The 19918-nt window shown below is 42.0% G+C and overlaps 1 long non-coding RNA gene across 2 annotated transcripts in view; it reads left to right on the forward strand.

Annotated features, from left to right (window-relative positions):
* The window catches only part of LOC116760180, a 33700-nt gene extending 15092 nt beyond the window's left edge, over positions 1-18608 (forward strand). Inside the window, exons 2-3 of one of the 2 annotated variants that reach the window (XR_004351674.1) lie at positions 16087-16253; positions 17539-18608. This is a non-coding gene — a long non-coding RNA (uncharacterized LOC116760180). The remainder of the gene's footprint in view (positions 1-16086; positions 16254-17538) is intronic. The other variant, XR_004351673.1, reaches the window with a different exon arrangement.
* Positions 18609-19918: the final 1310 nt, after the last annotated feature.

Here is a 19918-nt window from a genome sequence, read left to right on the forward strand (position 1 = left end):
GACATGGATCCTATCTGGTTTTAAAGGTATCTCTGGGCAGAATAATTCCATTATCTCACTGAGTAAACTTTCCTTATGTAAAACAAATCCCATTGTTGGTAAAATGTTCTTTCTTGCTTATTAAATCTCTTATCTACCATTCTGGTCCTAATGAGAATGTACAATATCATTTTACAGTTGACTTTTTGTTGTCCTTTTCTAAGGCCATTCCAATTGTTCTCCACTATCACTTAAATTATAGTGTCCAGGGCATTCCCCGGCAGTCCAGTGGTTAGGACTCCACGTTTTCACTGCTGAGGGCCTGGTTTCCCTCCCTGGTTGGGGAAGTAAGATCCTGCAAGCCTCCCAGCATGGCCCACAAAAAAAAAAAAAAAAAATTAAGGTGTCCAAAAGGAATCCTAGTGAAAAACCCTAGCACATCTAAAGAAAGACCTCGTGGTTCCAATGTGAATATTCATGAATCTTTAAGAAAATCACTTTTCAAAGTAAAATACACCCCAAACCACACAGGTATAAAAATCATAAAGCTTATAAACAGAAGGAAAGAGTTAATCTGGATCACAGGAGAGGGAATAAAAATGACAAGACTGGCAGAATGAAAAACAGAACGAAGTTACTAGCTGGGGCTGGATTTGGGTACCCAGTATATGTTCCGGTAGGATTTTGTGTAATTTGGCTGACATCCACCTACATAGTTTGTCTGTACTCTGTTTCAGGACTCAATCCAAAAGGTCACCCTCCAACTCCAATCCAGCTTCTCCCTGTCCATCTAATTCTAGGCTCTCTCTTCCTTCCCTTTCCCCTCATTCCTCCCCAGAGAGGGGTTGCTATGGGGATGGGACCACAGCAAGCCAACTGGTAAAGAAAAGCAGTGACAGAAGCAGAGTGGGAGAGTACAGAGAGAAAAATAAAAGACTAAGGCAAAAGGAAAAGGCACAGACATAGATGAGACTTCAGACAGTCAAAAGAGGAACTGCAGGGACTCCCCCGGTGGCACAGTGGTTAAGAATCCGCCTGCCGATGCAGTGGACACATGGGCTTGAGCCTTGGTCCAGGAAAATCCCACATTCCGCAGAGCAACTAAGCCTGCGAGCCACAACTACTGAGCCCACATTGCCACAGCTACTGAAGCCCGCGTGCCTAGAGCCCGTGCTCTGCAACAAGAGAAGCCACCACAATGAGAAGCCCGTGCACCACAACGAAGAGTAGCCCCTGCTCACTGCAACTAGAGAAAGCCTGCGGGCAGCAACGAAGACCAACGCAGCCAAAATAAATAAATAAGAGGAACTGCACAAGTGATAAGATACCATAAACAGCTTACAGAAATGGATGGAGACGTACAGCCCACAGTTAGAGGAACAGAACAGAGGCATTAAGGCAATAGACATAAGCAAACCCAGGGACCTGAAATATATGTAGAGACACGGAGGGGAAAGACACAGTCATGTCTTGAACCAGATCATGCAGGATTCTGGAGGAAACAGCTGCAGACAGAACCTTGCTAAGAACAGAGACTGTTCCTGGGAAGTGTTTATTTATTCTCATATGCCTCCATGAGTCATTTCAATTTCCAAGGAAGGGACCAGCAGGAGGTTATAAAGAGGATATGCTTACTTGCTTACTTCTGTATTGTTTTTCATTTCCTTTTCTGACATGTATGAAAAGGAACCTCCCAAAGACAAGCAAAAGCTAAGGTCTTTCCCTTTGACATAACCCTTTTAGTCTCTTGACTGTTCCTCCATCCATCTCAATATTTGTATCTCAAAATTTCTACAGTTCCTTCTCTTTCTGGCTCCTTTGTCTTTTCTTTCCATCTCCCCAGGTTCTAAGCCACCATCTTCAGGCTCCTTTTGTCTCTCTGATTCTCTTTGCCAATATCTCCCTGTACCTAAAGTTATACTTGTCCCCATATCTTAGCCAGAAACTTTGCTTCTTCCAAATCCATTCTCTATTTCTGCCCCTTAGCTGCATTCTTGGACCTCTCAATCTTTGGAGAAGATAACATCTAATAAAAACAACAGTTTTCTAACTCTGAGAAGATTTTAATTGTTTTTTAAAGGCAGTTTTTAGAAAAATTAAAATATATACATACATATATGCTGAGAGAGCCTATAAAATCGCACAGTACTCTGCTGAACAGTGCAGAGCCCCCCACGTTCCTGCCATCGGCTTGATTACAATTTGGCCCATGGAGGGGACCGGAAAAGAAAATGCTTAAGGAAGTCAGAGAATTGAGAGACTTTATTCATGTGGAAACAATCCAGAAAGGCTTCTGAAGTTAGAATCTTCCAGAAGTTAGAATTTGGGGGCTTCCCTGGTGGCGCAGTGGTTGAGAGTCCGCCTGCTGATGCAGGGGACACGGGTTCGCGCCCCGGTCCGGGAAGATCCCACATGCTGAGCAGCTGAGCCCATGAGCCATGGCTGCTGAGCCTGTGTGTCCGGAGCCTGTGCTCCGCAACGGGAGAGGCCACAACAGGGAGAGGCCCACATACCGCAAAAAAAAAAAAAAAAAAGAATTTGGAATAGCTCTTGAAAGATGGGTAAGATAAGAGGTAGGCAGAGATTAGAGAAGGGCATCTCAGGAAGATGGGATGGCCTGGGCAAAGGAATGGTGCTAGGAAGTCTGTGCAGAGGACTGGGGAAGAGTGCTTTGTCCAATTTTGCTGAAGAGTAGGGTCCTTACAGGAATCTAGTAAGAGAGAACACTTTTCTGAAACCAAGTTCAGGCTCTGCTGCAGCAGTCTTTGAATACTGGACATGCTACTTTGTTTGTTTTTGCGGTACGCGGGCCTCTCACTGTCGTGGCCTCTCCCGTTGCGGAGCACAGGCTCCGGACGCGCAGGCTCAGCGGCCATGGCTCACGGGCCTAGCCGCTCCGCGGCATGTGGGATCTTCCCGGACCAGGGGCACGAACCCGTGTCCCCCGCATCGGCAGGCGGACTCTCAATCATGCGTCACCAGGGAAGCCCAGACATGCTACTTTGAGTGCAAGCCCTTAGTTGAAGAATAAAGCAAAATCTTACCGCATTTTTTCCCTTTTTTACAGCACCAACATACCACTTGTACTCCAGAGACACCAAATGCATCACTTTTATCTTACATGCTTTGCCACAACTAAAATATAGTCTCCTCACTCTGTGCTTCTTCTAATTTCCCCTCTCCATTTCATCCCTCCACCCCAGCTCTGAACCCCAAACTCTGTTGCTTCATTTCATTATCCTATCCATTGTTTCAGCCAGAAGGCTTTCTAGATAGAAACCAACTTGGTACAGTGGCGGAGAGCGTTTTCTGCAATCTTCTCTCACGTATGTTTTTAGAACAATGACAAGGTTGAAAGTTAGAAGACCCAGGTAGCTGCTCGGACTATGGCGTTAACTTGCTGTGCTATACACTATGCTAATAATTAGTTAAGTTGTTAAATCTGTGTCTCAATTCTCCAATCCTGAAAGGTAGTCTTAAGGCTGAAGGGGAAGGACCCCAGCTGATTCACTCTCTGCCATCTCAAACACACCGTCTGTACAAATACTTGGGGATTCATGTATGCAGAGCAATTATTACCCCATGGAAGAAAGGAGATCAATTATGTAAATATTTTGACTACTAATTAGGTATGCACGCGTCATTTCTCTCTCAAACACACGCTCGAAATCTCCAAATGTTTAGAAGTTTCCCTGGTTCATTTTTGTGCCTGGTACATGTAGACATACTCAATAAATATCTGAATGAATGAATGAATCTCTAGCTCTAAAACACAAAGGTACTGGGGAAGGCTTATTTTTTGCCACTAGATTCTGAGGGGCATCACAGTTGTAATTTGAAAACTTAGAAGCATCTGAAAAGAGCTACCTAGTTGTTGTTTCTGGGAATGGCTAAAGAAAGAATTTACTGCTCCCCTGGCACTTCAGAGTTTCCATCAGCCTTTGCTCCTTTCAGGTACCCTGAGAGTGAAGCTATTTACCCCTGTCTCACTAGTTCCTCTTTGATCTTGACAGCTGCCATCAATACCAAGAAACAAAACGGCCCCAGGAAAAGACTGGAGCTGCTCCCAGCATGGAGCACATGCAGTAAAAAGCATTCCTCTTGGTGCCCACACCTTGGCCTCTAAGTACAGCCAGTGACAGGACAGTGACTCTGCCTCCGCCTGTCTCACTAATAGCAAACTAGTGAACATGTCTGCACAGCCACGTCCCAGAATAGCCACATGCCTCATTGGGGCACCTGAAAGATAAGGAGAACAGAGCTTCTGGTTTAAGTTGTGTTGTATTTATCGAGTAGAAAAGCAGGATTGCTCCTTTTCTCAAGAAACATGACCTTACAGATGGAAAGAATGAGCAAAATATGGGGAAGAGAAAGGAAGGGCCAGAAAGGTCAGTGAGATAAATGAGACCGTGATTTTACTCTATTTATAATATTTATTTATTTATTTTGCCCATGCCTTGAGGCTTGTGGGATCTCAGTTCCCCAACCAGGGACTGAACCCGGGCCCTTGGCAGCGAAAGCACTGAATCCTAATCTCTAGACCACCAGGGAACTCCCTGATGTTGCTTTAAATGAGAGCCTATGAAAATAATGTCCAAATGTGATCACTGAACATTGTCAATATTCTAAACAGGATGGAGACTGAGAGCGGTGACAGAAAACTGGGGCTCTGAAAACATTTTCTTAGGTGAAAAAAAGTTGTGCTTCAATATTGTCCCATTAAATTATAGAAAGATTATTAACAGATGGTTGGCATGAGATAAAGGGAGAGAGCAGTGATTAGTTGGAAGCAGAATTAATTCATTAAGTTTAAATTGTGTCGATTTTTTTCACGTAGGTTTTATTAACCTTTTTTTTTTTTCAGTGAGGTTAGTAAACAACATCAGGGAGATATCATGGTCCAGGGTTTGTAAACCTAGGTACTACTGGCATTTGGGGCCAGATAACTCTTTGTTACTGGGGCTTGTCCTGTGCATTGTGGGATGGTTTGCAGCATCCCTGGACCCTACCCACTAGATGTAGGTAGCATTCTCTTTGCCACAAGTCATAGCAATGAAATAAGTCTGCAGAAATTACCAAATGGCCCTGGGGAACAAAATCACTGCAAGTTGAGAACCAGTGCCCTAGACTGAGAAAATCTCTAACAAGTTCCTTTCGTAAAGGACTGAAATACCTTACCCATCTGGAAATCAACTATTTGAAAAACTCACTTATTTTGAATATAGATTAGAAAAACAAAGTAAGGAAAAAAAAAATTCCTCACTAGAGTTCAAAGCTTTACTCACAGAACGGCTCAGGTGGCCCCTCTCAGAAAGCACATACTCTCTCTCCATTTTAAGTTATTATAAAATATTCCAAACATACAAAGCAAACTGTTAATATCTGATACAAAGCATAAGTTGGTTATTTGATTTTCAAATCAACAACAGATTAGGAGAAAATTAGAAGAAATGTCGTATGCCTCAGGCAGGGACCCTAACACATGAATGACAAGACAGAACACAGACAAATTATAAAAAGTGAACATATTTCTGAAAGAATAACAAATCAGAGGGAAAACAGTCCTACATTTTGGGTGTGTTATTCAGGTCACTTTAGTCCTTGGCATCCTTCTTTAAAAAGGATATGACCAGGATGTTGAAGAGTCTGGAAACAAGGTCCTGCAGAGCAGCTGGGGAAACTAGGATTATTAGCTTAGAGAATAAAAGACATTCGGAGAGAGCATGCTAATTTCCTTCAGGCATTTGCTGTGTTTCCAAAAATATGTATTTTTCGGTAACCTCAGATGGAGATGGGCGTCATATTTATACTACACTTATAATCATCTCAATGTAATAGAAAGAACTTGCTGGTAATTAGAGCTATCCAATACATAATAGGCTACCTTGAAAGGTAGTAAGTTTCTCACTGCTGACTTACTTCCTGATTTCCAGAGTCATAGATCTATAGCCTGTCTGATATCTCCATCTGAATGGCCAAAAGGCATCTCAAACCAAGCAAAGCCAGACAGAAGTACCGGTTTCTCTTCCAACCCCCCAAATCTTTTCCTTCCTTACTCTCCTCCATCTAGTAAACATTATTACTATTCACCCCTTTGCCAAAGCCAAAATGCTAGGAGCTATGCAGGATTTCTCTCCCACCTCCCACATCTAATCCAACAGCAAGAACTGTCAGCTTTACCTCCAGAATCTACCCAGATTCCTTCCACTCTCCTATCTCCACTGCAGCACCCTTGTCAAAACCATCAAAATCTGTCATTTGATCTGCTGCAGTAGTCTCTTAATCAGTCTTACTGACTTCATTCCTATTCTTCTATAACTCATTTTTCACAGAAGTATCAAAACTGTACCTGGCCTCTTCCTCTTTTTCCTGCCTTACTATCTACCACTATTCCCTTGATTCATTAAGCTCTAGCCATAGGAGGGTTGTTTTGTTTTGTTTTCCTGTCCTTCTATTATATCAAGTTCACTTCTGGCACAGGACTGCCTGGAGATATCTTCACAAGGTCTTCAAATGTCTGACTCCTTCTTGTCATTTAAGTCTGAGCTCAAAGCCTCTTCCTCAAAGAGGTCTCCTTCACCAGGCTATCTATGTTGTCCTTCTACCCACTCACCATTTATCACATTTCTGTTTTAATTTTTTTCATAGGTCTTATCACTATCTGGAAATATTTCTTTGTTTATTATCTGACCCCATTACAACAGGGACCTTGTCTATCAACATTATTTGTCCCATATACTTAACATCTAGAAGGAGCCTGTACGTACTAGACACTCAATTAGTATTTGTTGAATAAATGGATAAGCAAATAATAATATAGATAAACTGGATTATTGTTCCTCAATTTGGTAAAAACTTGGATTAGATGATTACAGACTGCTGAACATTATTAATATCTCAGTGAGATGGGTGACTATGAATTTATAATGGTACCATCCTCTTCCAGGTTGTGTTTATATTTTTTAGCATCCTGGGGGTAGTATCAAAGAAGGCTAAACCAATCCTGGGGATTTTTTAGGTGGGTAAAACACAAGGACTGTTAGGCAAGGGACTCATTCAACCAAAAGCATTTACCTTTGGAGGGTTAAGTACAGGAAATGACATCTCTCTGCAGAAGTACTGCTCAAGGTGTTAGGGTATGGAGAAAATATTGCATTCAGAGAAATAAACCTTTTCCCAGCCTCTTCAAACCCTTGTTTTCCCCATTTACCCAGATGACCAGACTCCATGCTTTTTCAGAAAATATATTTTGCTAATTTTCATTCCTTACCCTCACCTCACCTTTAATCCATTCCTTCTAGAATCCTGCCTATTTTAGAGGTTTCCATCCTCCTCTCCATATTTTATCCCACCCATGCTTCAAGACACTGTTCTGTCCATTATTCCTGTTTCTGCCTTAAGTTTCTCACTTCCTGCTTATCTATCCCTGCTGCCAAGGGATTCTAAAGTGCCACCATCCTGAATCACTCTCATTCTTCCTATACCTCTACTTCCCATAAGGTACTCCGTCCTTCACTGTCAAAATCCTCCAAGGAGTGACCTACACTCTGTTCCTTTTTCTTTCCCTCCCATTCAACATCAAGTTATTTCAGAATCTCTAGTGGTCTCACAGACGTTCAGCCCTCTATATGAAATTACGTACCTGCTACTAACAATATTTTTGGTGTGACTGGAATTCTTATTTATTTTACTGAAATAATGATTAATCCTATGGCCACACCTTTGTGAGAAGGTAGCTTCTCCCTGAAAAAAGTGGACATTCCCATATCTAGAGAAAAGAGGTGGGTGCACAAAAAGAAAACCAGAACTCTTACACATATGTATAAGGAAACTTGACCTTGCTCCCTTAGACTTTGAGTTTAGAGGTGTTTGAGGACCCTCCCAAGAGGTACAAGGTAACGCTGGCCTCTGACAAATGGAACTAGGCCAGGAGCTTCTCAGGAAGATAGCTCTGTAATGAATCACCTCACTAAAAGTAAAACATCTATTACTCATAACTCTTGTAGTATTCTTTTTCTCTTCTTTTATCTCCTAGTCTTTAGAAAGTTTTGCTACAACATTCCAGGCTTATCTCAGCTGTGTTAAGTACTGGAGTATGCAGCCACAATCAAAGGAAAAGAGAAGCATTCGACCTTCTTCGTGCTCCTTCCCTTAGGCTACCAAGATGGTAGTTATAGTCCTTAGCAATAATTTCCAAGGGACACATGTACTTTTTGCTTGAAGGTTCAAGCACTCTTCCCCACATTCTATCGCAACATCTCTGTTGAAGCTTCTTCAGCTGCAAAACACAGGAATGACCTAACTGCAGAGCCAGTGACCTCCTTGGCTATTATCCTACTCAAATTCTCTTCATCATTTAAATTGCTAATGAGCTCCCCAACCTCCCTCAGCACCCACACCATTCTCTAGGTAGCCTTCTCAATGTCTCTCATTCCTAATTCTACTTCTTTTTCATTGATTCTTCCCCCTCAGTGACTCTTAAATGTCAGGTTTATCTCTGACCAGATTCTCGGTTATCTCAACTTTTCCCACAGAAGAAGGGGACTTCCAAATCTATGGTTTTTCACTCCAAACATTCTTTTGAATTCCAAGCCAAATGTACAACGGCCTGTACATCCTGTAAGTATCTCAAGCTCAACACGCCTCAAACCAGTCTTGCGAAGCTGCTTCTGCTCTTCCTCCTCTAGTGGATTTGCCCACACTGGTTAATGGCATTACTGGTTATCTAGTTCCCAAACAAAAATTTTTCACTCTTGCATCTCCTTCACCTTCCAGTTGTCAAGTCCTTTCAAGTCTGCTTTCAAAAAATGTCCCTCAATCCCTGAATAGTTATTGACAAAATCAAATCTTGTTTTGAAAAGATGCTGTTAACAATTAGCTATCCACAAGCATAAGAATGAAGTCGGATCCCTTCCTCACACCATAAATAAAAATTAACTCAAAATGGATAACAGATCTGAACATAAACCTTTCTGACTTGAGTTAGAAAGAGCTTTTGTGATATGACATCATAAGTACAAGTAACAAGAGGAAAATTAGATTAATTGGACTTCATCAACATAAAAATTTTTGTGCTTCAAAGAATACCACCAAAAAAGTGAAAAGGGACATGAGCAGACATAACTCATATACCCGATAAAGGGCACATCCAGAATATGTAAGAATTTACAACTGAACAAAAAGACAATACAATTAATAAATGGACAAAGACTTGAACAGACATGTCTCCAAAGAAGGTATACAAATGACCAATAAGCAAAAAACATGTTCAACATCTTTAGTCAATGAGGAAATGAAAGTCAAACTCATAATGAGATAGCACTCTATAGCCACTAGAATGCTGTAATTAAAAAAAGATACATAATAACAACTGTTGGTGAGGATATGAAGAAATTAGAACCCTCATACATTGCTTGTGGGTATGTAAGATGGTACAGTGCTTTGGAAAATAGTTCGGTAGTTCCTCATGAAGTTAAACAGAGCTACCATATGACCCTGCAATTTCACTCCAATATATATACCCAAGGGAACTGGAAGCCTATATCCACATAAAAACTTGAACAAGAATGTTCATAACAGCATTACTCGTAATAGCCAAAAATGGAAAAAACCCAAATGTCCATCCACTGGTCAATGGATAAACAAATGCAGTAATAATCATCATGCAATGAAATATTATTTGTTCATAGAAAGAATGAAGTATTAATACATGCTACAACACGGATGAACCTTGAAGCGTCATGCTAAGTGACAGAAGCCAGTCACATTAGGTCACATATTTTATGATTCCACCCATGAAATGTCCACAACAGGCAAATCTATAGACAGAAGTAGTTTACTGGTTACCAGAGGCTGGAAGCAGTTAAAGAGGAAAGCAGAATGACTGCTAATGGTTATGGGGCTTCTCGTGGGGGTGATAAAATGTTTTAAAATTGATTAATGGTTGCACATGTCTGTGAATATACTTAAAAACCCTTGAACTGTAACACTTTAAGTAGGTGAACTGTATATGTAAACTATATCTCAGTAAAGGTGTTACATTAAAAAAAAAATCCCTCAAATCTCTCTTCTATTCCCCATGCTCATAGCCACTGCCTCAGCTTACAGTGAATAACTAAACGGTCTCATTTTCTTAAATTTCCTCAACATCTCCTCCCCACCCACCTATCATATACCTCCATATAACTACAGTTGCCTTTTTAATACAGATCTGTTTTAAGGAAAGTATATGTGAATTATAAAGGATAAAACTTATACTTCTAACCACATAAAATTAAAACTTTCTATTGTGATAAAACATCATCAAAACTTTTTTTAAAGAAAAACTGGCAAAAATGTGTGAAAGCCATGACAAAGTCTTCGTTTTCATAATATACAAAGAGAAAGGAACAATAAAATAAGAACCATACAGGGCTTCCCTGGTGGCGCAGTGGTTAAGAATCCGCCTGCCAATGCAGGGATAGAGGTTTGAGCCCTGGCCTGGGAAGATCCTACATGCTGTGGAGCAGCTAGGCCCGTGCGCCACAACTACTGAGCCTGCACTCTAGAGCCCGTGAGCCACAACTACTGAAGCCTGCGCGCCTAGAGCCCGTGCTTCGCAACAAAAGAAGCCACCGCAATGAGTAGTCCCCCGCACCGCAACTAGAGAAAGCCCGCATGCAGCAATGAAGACCCAACGCAGCCAAAAAAAAAAAAAGTTGTATTTTTATCACTGTAGCATGTTCACTACTGAGAAAGGCCTTTCCTAGTCATCCTTCCTATGAAGCTCCTTCTCTTGCAGTTGCTGAGTTTTTTTTGGCCGCTTGCAGGACCTTAGTTCCCTGACCAGTGATTGAATCCACGACCTCGGCAGTGAGAGCTCAGAGTCCAGACGCCAGGGAATTCTCTGTTAATTTCTATTTTAAGTGTTCACTGCTTCCTTCAATGCTCAGCCTGAGATCTGCAGGAGAGTGGACTCTCCATAACTGTAGAATAAATCAATGGTGTAGCTATTGATGAAATACTATGTAGTTGTTAAAAAGAATGAAATATAACTATATATATTGACTCGAAAATATGTCTAGGTATATATTTTAAAAATAATACATATGTTCATTATTAAAAAAAATTTAAATACACAAATCTAAAAAGTAAAAAGTTAAAGACATACACTGCATTCCTATTAAATTTCAAGATTAACCATTATTAAAAACTTTGAGGGTGTGTATACACATATATGAACACACATGTTATATATGTATGCACATTATAGAATACATATGCATGCTCTGTTTGTATACATGTATAATTTTTTGTTTATTTATTTTTATAAGTCCTTGTCTACATTAAAAATTTTTTTTTAATTTATTTTTGGCTGCGTTGGGTCTTCATTGCTACACGAGGGCTTTCTCTACTTGCGGCGAGCGGGGGTTACTCTTTGTTGAGGTGCACGGGCTGTCCATTGCGGTGGCTTCTCTTGTTGCAGAGCACGGGCTCTAGGTGCGGGGACTTCAGTAGTTGCAACACGTGGGCTTAGTAGTTGTGGCACGTAGGCCCTAGAGCACGCGGGCTTTAGTAGTTGCGGCGCCTAGGCTTAGTAGTTGCAGTGCATGGGCTGGGCTCTAGGGTGCCTGGGCTTCAGTAGTTGTGGCTCGCAGGCTCTAGAGCACAGGCTCAGTAGTTGTGGAGCACAGGCTTAGCTGCTCTGTGGCATGTGGGATTTTCCCAGACTAGGGATCGAACCTGTGTCCCATGCATTGGCAGGCGGATTCTTAACCACTGTGCCACCAGGGAAGCCCCCAAAACAGAATATTGATCACTCTTTTTAATTTGTCGCATCTCCTAGGTAAAATAAGATATAATTTCTATGTGCATTAATATTGAAGTAGTAAAAATATGAGTACACGTGCCTCACACTTTTGTTGTAGTTGATAATGTTGTGTGATCTGCCACCCCATAGAATATACACAACATTACTTCAAAAAAGGTAGTGGTCAAAAGTATGGTTAGAATGATGTCATTCCTTATAAATAAACGAGTTATATATAAACACATAAACACATGCACGTGTGCACAGGAAAACATATGGAGCATTACACCAAATGATTAACTCTAGTGAGTAAGATTATAGAGACCTTTCACTTTATCTGATATCTATTTTTCTGGAATAAACTTAAAAAAAAGAAAAAAGAATAAGTATACATTGTTTTCAGTGAAAAATACTTTTAAACACAGATCTGATTATATCACTGCTGTGCTCCAAACTCTTCAATGATTTGTTGCTTACAGAAGAAAATTCACATTGATACAGGAAGCACTCAAGGCCTTACACAATTTCATTCACTCCTATCTAATCTGATCACACAAAATACATCTGTACTCTTTTTATTGTGATTTTCTTTGCCTGAAATATGGTTATTTACCTTTTCTGCCTGTTGCCATACCTCCGAGGCCCAGCTCAAAAGTCCCTCCACTTGCGTTCTTTCCAATCCTCAGGAACAATTAATTATGCTCTCCTGCATGCTTACACAGTACCCCCCCTTATTTTTTTTTACAGTTCTATTATAGGACTAACCATAATCTTATGTACTATAGTTGAGTGCACATATGAATTCCTTTAGAGTCCCTTTGTTTTCTTCCGGTGCTCAGAACAGGGCCTAGATTACCAAGATTGCAGTTCCGAGGGGGAGAACAATAGGCAATGTCACTACAGAATATTAGACTTATGGGACTCATAAACTCCCATGGTGACACCACATAACATTGTGCCAATTGTGTCTGCACACCCAGACTACCATTCACGTCACAGTTTATGCCAATAGCGCCTTCCTTCCCCCAGCCCAGCCGTGCCTGATTTCCAGTCTTGCATGGAGGACCTGAGGGAGAAATAAAAAATGCACAGGAGGAAGGGGTGTGGTATTGTCCAGAAGGCTTCCCCTTTGAGAAGGTAGGTTGAGAAAGACCTGAAGGCTCCGTGGTAGTTGCCCTGACAAAGTAGGAGGTAGGGAGATAGGAGAAAATTGTGTTCTAGGTTGGGGGGACAGAATGAGAACGGGCTGGAAGGTTGGACTATGGTGTGTTTGTGATCCTGCAAAAATGTCCACATGGCTGACCTGTAGGGGGCCAAGGGATGAGAAGAAGCTGGGAAGTAAGCAGGGATCGTATCACATATGGCCTGATATGCCAGGTTAAAGTCTGGACTTTAGTCTGAGGACCACAGAGAGCCAGTAGGTTAAGTACAGTAAAAACATGAACAGAAAGATTACTGATTGTACTAAAACTAATTAGGAGCTTTCTATAATAGATGACAATGGCTTGAACTGAGGTACTGGCAGGGGGCTCAGAATATCAGGTATCAAAAGGACTTAAAAAGTACATTTAATGCAAACCTCTGTTCTCAAGGAAATTTCCTTGAGAGGCAGATCTTATGATTTTCTGTTTGATTTTATTTTTCCGAAAATACAGATGGGAAAATAAGGCATAGAAATAGTTGTGACAAAGCAGGAAAAAAAAATACAAAACCTGTCGGTGGGGTATTCATTCAATAAACGTCTACTGATCAACTACTACATATTGGGTCCTAGGCACAATTCTCCGTATTCCATAGAAAGACATATCAAGGCTTAAAGCGACTGCTAAGCTTCAGGATATGTGCTATCTGATCATGGAGAAAGAACATTTCTGAGTGCTGGGGGCCCTCCTTGTAGGATAAAATCTTTTAGAAAATATTTCAGCTATTTCTCAGTTTGTTTCTAGAACAGAGGCAAGGTTACATACTCATTAGATGATCGGGTGATCTTTAGCATTCCCCACGCTGAATCGGGTTTGGAAGGATAACCTTAAGTTTATCCACTGTAAGAAGGCTGTGTGGATTGACCTTCCCTTCTCTTTCTCCTGTGTTGGAAAGAACTATTCCTCCTCCAACTTGCCACAGGTTTTTTTTTTTTTTTCAACTTGCCACAGTTTTTACCAGGGGGACTTCCCCACGTCGGGGGCACGTTTATTTTCATCTTGAACTGTTGCATTTCACTTTCTCTCTCTTGCTTGGCTTTTATCACCAACCCCGTGGAGCCATAGATAACACTTTATAATTTAAGAATGAAAGATATTTGGAATGTTAGGTACTCAGACAAGGAGAGATGTCTGGGACAGAGCATAAGCAGGAAAAGGGGAAAGGTGAGGTAGGTTGACATCTCCTGGCAGTAGGTGCAGGAGTTCCCATCTCCAAAGACCTCTCATTGCCTGGAGACACTGGTTTTTGCTTAGGATTAAGTTAGGTTCTAGAAACTCTAAGAATTAGATCACCTTTAAGGTCTCTTCCAGTTTTAAAATTTTACAATTCTCATAAGATTTCCACAACATATCTTTTCACGAGGTCAATTTGTAAAGAGAACGAGATAATTCTTAATTAATTAAAAGAATTAATTAATTCTTAATTAAAATTAGGATTGAGGACCTGAGACTCATAGATAAATCTGGAAATAGAAGTTACATTTCTGGGATCTCCTACAGTTCCTTCAGCGGATTCCTACAAAAGTTATCCAAAACATTAACAACATTTTGCCTTTAACTTTTGGCCCCTCTTACAATCCAAACACCAGTAAAATAAGGAGTATTAGCTAGGGAATTTGTTTAAGTTGTGCAATGTGTTTTGAAGAAAGTCATTTATTTTTAATACGTGGGATAAAAGAAACAGGTAGAGTTGTCAGATCTAGCAAAAACAAAAAAATGAACTAATAGAATGCCATTAAATTTGAATTTCAGGTAAACAATGAATAATTCTTTTAGTATAAATATGTCCCATGAAATGTTTGGGACATACCTATACCACAGAACTATTTCATGTGGCAACTCTCAACAGGGAGCTAAAGTTCTGTTCCATCCCATGGGATTAAATCAGAAAAAGTGGAGGAAGTGCCTAACACAATAAATAAAAGTTCTTTTTGCTTTCCCCTTAGGCTGAGGAATATGATATTGATAATTTTCAATCATCCATGTATAGACTGAAAAAAAGTTCAACTCCAGTCACCCTGCATACTTCTGGTTCATTTTTCCCTGCTGTCCATCTGTCTTAGCCACAGAAATGAAAAAAAATGAAAAAATACTCAGTATTGGATGAAACATATTTAGAAAAGTAAATCTGCTAGTGGCTATTAAAAAGTCATAAATTGGGCTTCCCTGATGGCGTAGTGGTTGAGAATCCGCCTGCCGATGCAGGGGACACGGGTTCGTGCCCCGGTCCGGGAAGATCCCACATGCCGCGGAGCGGCTGGGCCCGTGAGCCGTGGCCGCTGAGTCTGCGCGTCCGGAGCCTGTGCTCCGCAACGGGAGAGGCCACAACAGTGAGAGGCCCGCGTGCCACAAAAAAAAAAAAAAAAAAAGCGTGTGTGTGAGGTGGGGGGTACATAGTTTTCCAAAATTATTTTCTGAGTAAACAAGCCAAAATGGAGATCACTGCTTGTTTCTTTCTGTGTTGTTCTGGCACCCACCTTCCACCCTAAATCTCTTCCTTTCTCTGTGGTTCTATTTCTTATACCCCATCAAAGCCTATCGTATGGGGACTTCCCTGGTGGCGCAGTGGTTAAGAATCCAGTTCTTCCTTGGGGCTTCCCTGGTGGCGCAGTGGTTAAGAATCCGTCTGCTAATGCAGGGGACACAGGATCGAGCCCTGGTCCAGGAAGATCCCACATGCCACGGAGCAACTAAGCCCATGCACCACAACTACTGAGCCTGCACTCTAGAGCCCACGAGCCACAACTGCCGAGCCCTTGCAGCACAACTACTGAAGCCCGCGCCCTAGAGCCCATGCTCTGCAACAAGAGAAGCCACCGCAACGAGAAGCCAGCGCACCGCATGAAGAGTAGCCCCCGCTCGCCGCAACTACAGAAAGCCTGCACAACAAAGACCCAACGCAGCCAAAAAAAAAAAAAAAAAAGCTTATCATGAACAGCTTCCTTTCCTTTTACCTTCTGCCTGACCTTTTGCCTAAATGTTCTCAAGTTTACTCTTCTTTTGCCGATTCATTGCTAGGACAGCACTCTCAGGCCTAACTAAATACACCAACCCATCACTAGCTCACCTCATCTGGACTCAGCTGGATTCTCATTTCCAGCCCCTGTAAACCCACAGGACCAGGAAGGGAGCCCCAAAGGCACACATCGCCACCTGGCGGCCGATTGCTAACCAGACGTGGTGACACCAGGACGCTCTCGGTGACACGGGGACAGGCCTGAAGGCAGATTGGCAAGAAGCACCAGTCGCGGATGGAACTGCCAGGGTTAGCCCCCTCTGCTTGGGTAACAGCATCTTCTCTGGCTGGAAACATCCTTCCAAATCTGTTTCTCTCAAAATTCATTTCATCTTTCATAGTCCAGTGTAAATGTCGTGATCCCTTTTTCTGACCTTTCGAGTTAGAGGATCTCACTCCTCTACAAGTCCCAGAGTGGGGTCAGCATTTCATTATAAGTCAGGGAGCTCCACATTGCCTAATCCGAACTATTTCTCCTCCTCTAGTGCCTCAAAGACTCAGGTCCTTTGAAGTACATGCCATCAGGATATTGCAATCTGCTGATCTCCTGGGCCACTTCCCCTCATTCCCTGGAAATTTAAAAACCTGACTCATCCTCTTGGTTACACAACTCCTGCTGTCCTCATTTCTAGTGACTTCGTCATCCTTGGAAACGATTCATCCCATGAGCTGGCCTCAGTGTCTTATCCGCTCATTTCCAATCATCTTGTTTTCCAGCCCACCTTAGTCACTTATTCTCATGGTGACACCCTAGCCCTGGTAATTAGTAATAAATGCACTCCTTCCGAAACTTCTGTTTCTTGCATCTCACACTGATCGTTATCACCTCTTCAACAATTTCTGGACTGAAGTAGGATTTTTAAGCTATTGACTCTATCAAATTTTCACTGCCATTATCCTTCTATTTTTACTTTCCATACCTCCCAACTTAAATTGTTTGATTCATCACTTTAAACACTCCTTTGTATAAACTTGCAACTCCCTAGCACTTCTTTCCCTCCTGCTGTATTCCTTGGTAAAATCCCAACCCTTGTTAAATCCAGTTCTAATTACTCTACTTGCTTGCATTCACTAACTAAATAAACATAACTGGAGAAAAATCCACAACCGTGCTAAGTGGCCTCACATTAAATTAGATGATAATCTCAAGTGGGCTCTCCCGTTTTATTTTCCCAAATCGATTCACTCCCTATTGTCCAAGAAAACAGTTTCACACCTTTTCCTCTCGACTCAAATTTCCAGGATCCCCTGTCCTTTTTCACACTTAGCTGATAGTCGCATTTCTTTGAAAAACTAAAGAAATTTCTCATCTTCCTACTTCCCTACCAAATTGAATTTGACTGAATCAGTATCCACACACTCAGTTTGCTTCTTGTTGAAACAGACTGATTGTCTAACATCTCCTAAGGCTAGCCCATCCACCACACAACTGGATCCCTTTACCTCTGACCTTACTCAAGAATTTTGTCCTAAAAGCATTTCCCTTATATCATCAAATTTTCCTTTTCTACCAGATCCATATCATAATGTCTCTTAACAACTCCCTCCCTTAGATAAAGACAAACTTCAGAAAAGTAGATACTTCTGGCATGGCAAGAAGCTAGAGGAGAATCTTACAATACATACAAGATTCGATTTCTTAAGCAGCGTGGGTATCAAGGTGTTTATCTGCGAAATTCTTGCCTTGTTCACAAAGACGATGCTGAAAGCGAAGGAAGCAGCGCTGAAAGGCATCCACACACTGCGCCTCTGAAGGCAACCCAATATCCCTGGAAGAGCTCCCCCCGGGAGAAACGAGCTTGACCCCTATGCCATCATCAAGCCCCCCTGACCTGGGTCAGCCATGAGGAAGACAGAAGACAACAACATACTTGTGTTCATTGTGGAGGCCAAGGCCAACAAGCACCAGATCAAACAGGCTGTGAAGAAGCTCTGTGACACCTACATGGCCCAAGGTCAACCCCCTGATCAGGCCTGATGGACGGAAGAAGGCATGTGTCCGACTGGATCCTGACTACGATGCTTTAGAGGTTGCCAACAAAATTAGGAGCATCTAACCTGAGTCCAGCTGATTAATTCTAAATATAAAATTTTCCACCATAAAAAATTCTTATAATACATCCATTCCTTCAGAGTAATGAAAGAAATAATTCTTCTCTTGACCTCAAGTCCCTTCTCAAGGTAAGCGCCCCTTTGATGTAAATTCCTCCAATTCCTCAAACCATTCTCTATTAAACCTATTCCAATTAGGCTTTTGTCCCTCCTGCTCTGTTTGAACGAATCCTATCAAGGTCATCAGCGAACTCCATCTTATCAAATCCAAGGGTCAATTCTCTATCCTTCTAACCTGACCACTCCAAAACATCTGACAAAACTCATCACTCTCTCCTTGTTTGAGTAAATTTCTTCCCTTGGCTTTTCATACACCAATTTGCTCTGGTTTCTCATTTACCTTACTGCCTTTTATCAGCATTTCTAAATGCTGGAATGTTCCCAAGGTTCAATCCTTAAGACACTTTTCTACACACACTCACTCCCTGGGTTCCCTCCTCCAGGCGCATGGCTTTAAATACCATTTACATCAAATCTCAGCCTCCAGTTGGACCTGGTCTTTAGGCTGTAGACTTGGATGTCTCCACATGGAGGGCTAATGAGAATCTCAAAGCCAGGAGTGCCCCAGGCTCCTAACTTGTTCTTCCTCCAATTTCCTACCTCAATTGCTTAAGCTAAAAATCAAGGAACTAATATTGACTTCCATATTACGCTTGAACCCCATGCCCAATTCATTAGCAAGTCCTGCCTGTTGAATCTAGCAGTTTTTACTACCCCTTACTACCACCGTTGCCCAAGTCACCGTTATCCCTACCAATACAACAGCAAATAACTGATCTCTCTGCTTCTACGTTTGCCCCCTACAGTCCATTCTCCCACTCACAGAAACAGTGATCTTAAAAACATAAATCTGCACTTACTTGTCCCCTGGTCGGAATCCTTCCAGTGGCCTTCCAACATATTCAGAAAAAAAAAAAGGTAAGCATCTCATCATGGACTACCGGGCACTACGTGATCTGCTCTGGGCTGTCTCCCCACCTCACTTCCTGCCACTCTTCTCCGGATGCACCACACTCCTTCCCTGCTGTTCTTTGAATGCATGGGCCAAATGCAGCCTACCCCGTTTTTGGTTGTCGTTAATTTTTTTTCCCTTAACTTTTTGAGATAATTATAGATTCACAGGTAGCTAGAAATAATACAGAAATCCCATTATGTTCCTCACCCAGTTTCCCCTAATGGCAACACCTTGCATAACACAGTCACAATATCACAACCAGGGAACTGATACTGATAAGTCTACTCACCTTATTCAGATTTTGCCAGTTTTACATACGCTCACTTATGTGTGTGTGTTTAGTTCTACGTAATTTTTTTTTTTTCTCTCGGTACGCGGGCCTCTCACTGCTGTGGCCTCTCCCGTTGCGGAGCACAGGCTCCGGACGCGCAGGCTCAGTGGCCATGGCCCACGGGCCCAGCCGCTCCACGGCATGTGGGATCTTCCCCGACCGGGGTACGAACCCGTGTCCCCTGCATCGGCAGGCGGACTCTCAACCACTGCGCCACCAGAGAAGCCCAGTTCTACGTAATTTCATCACTTGTGTAAGTTCTTATGACCACTACCCCGGTCAAGATACAAAATATCAGTAGCTCTATCAGAAGGATACCTCCGAGGAGGAGGAGAAGGCAGAGGAGGAGGAGGAGGGTCCCTCGTGCTTCTTTTTATAGCCGGTCATCTCTGGCCCCGAGTCCCAACCGGTGGCAACCCTTAATCTGTCCTCCATCTCTATAATTTTGCCATTTAAAAATGTATATATAAAGAAAAACAAAAGAAAAAAATGTATATAAATGGGACCTATTTTAGTTTGGGCGGCCATAACAGAG

This window comes from Phocoena sinus, chromosome 10 (genome assembly GCF_008692025.1).
Source record: "Phocoena sinus isolate mPhoSin1 chromosome 10, mPhoSin1.pri, whole genome shotgun sequence".
Classification (NCBI taxonomy): domain Eukaryota; kingdom Metazoa; phylum Chordata; class Mammalia; order Artiodactyla; family Phocoenidae; genus Phocoena; species Phocoena sinus.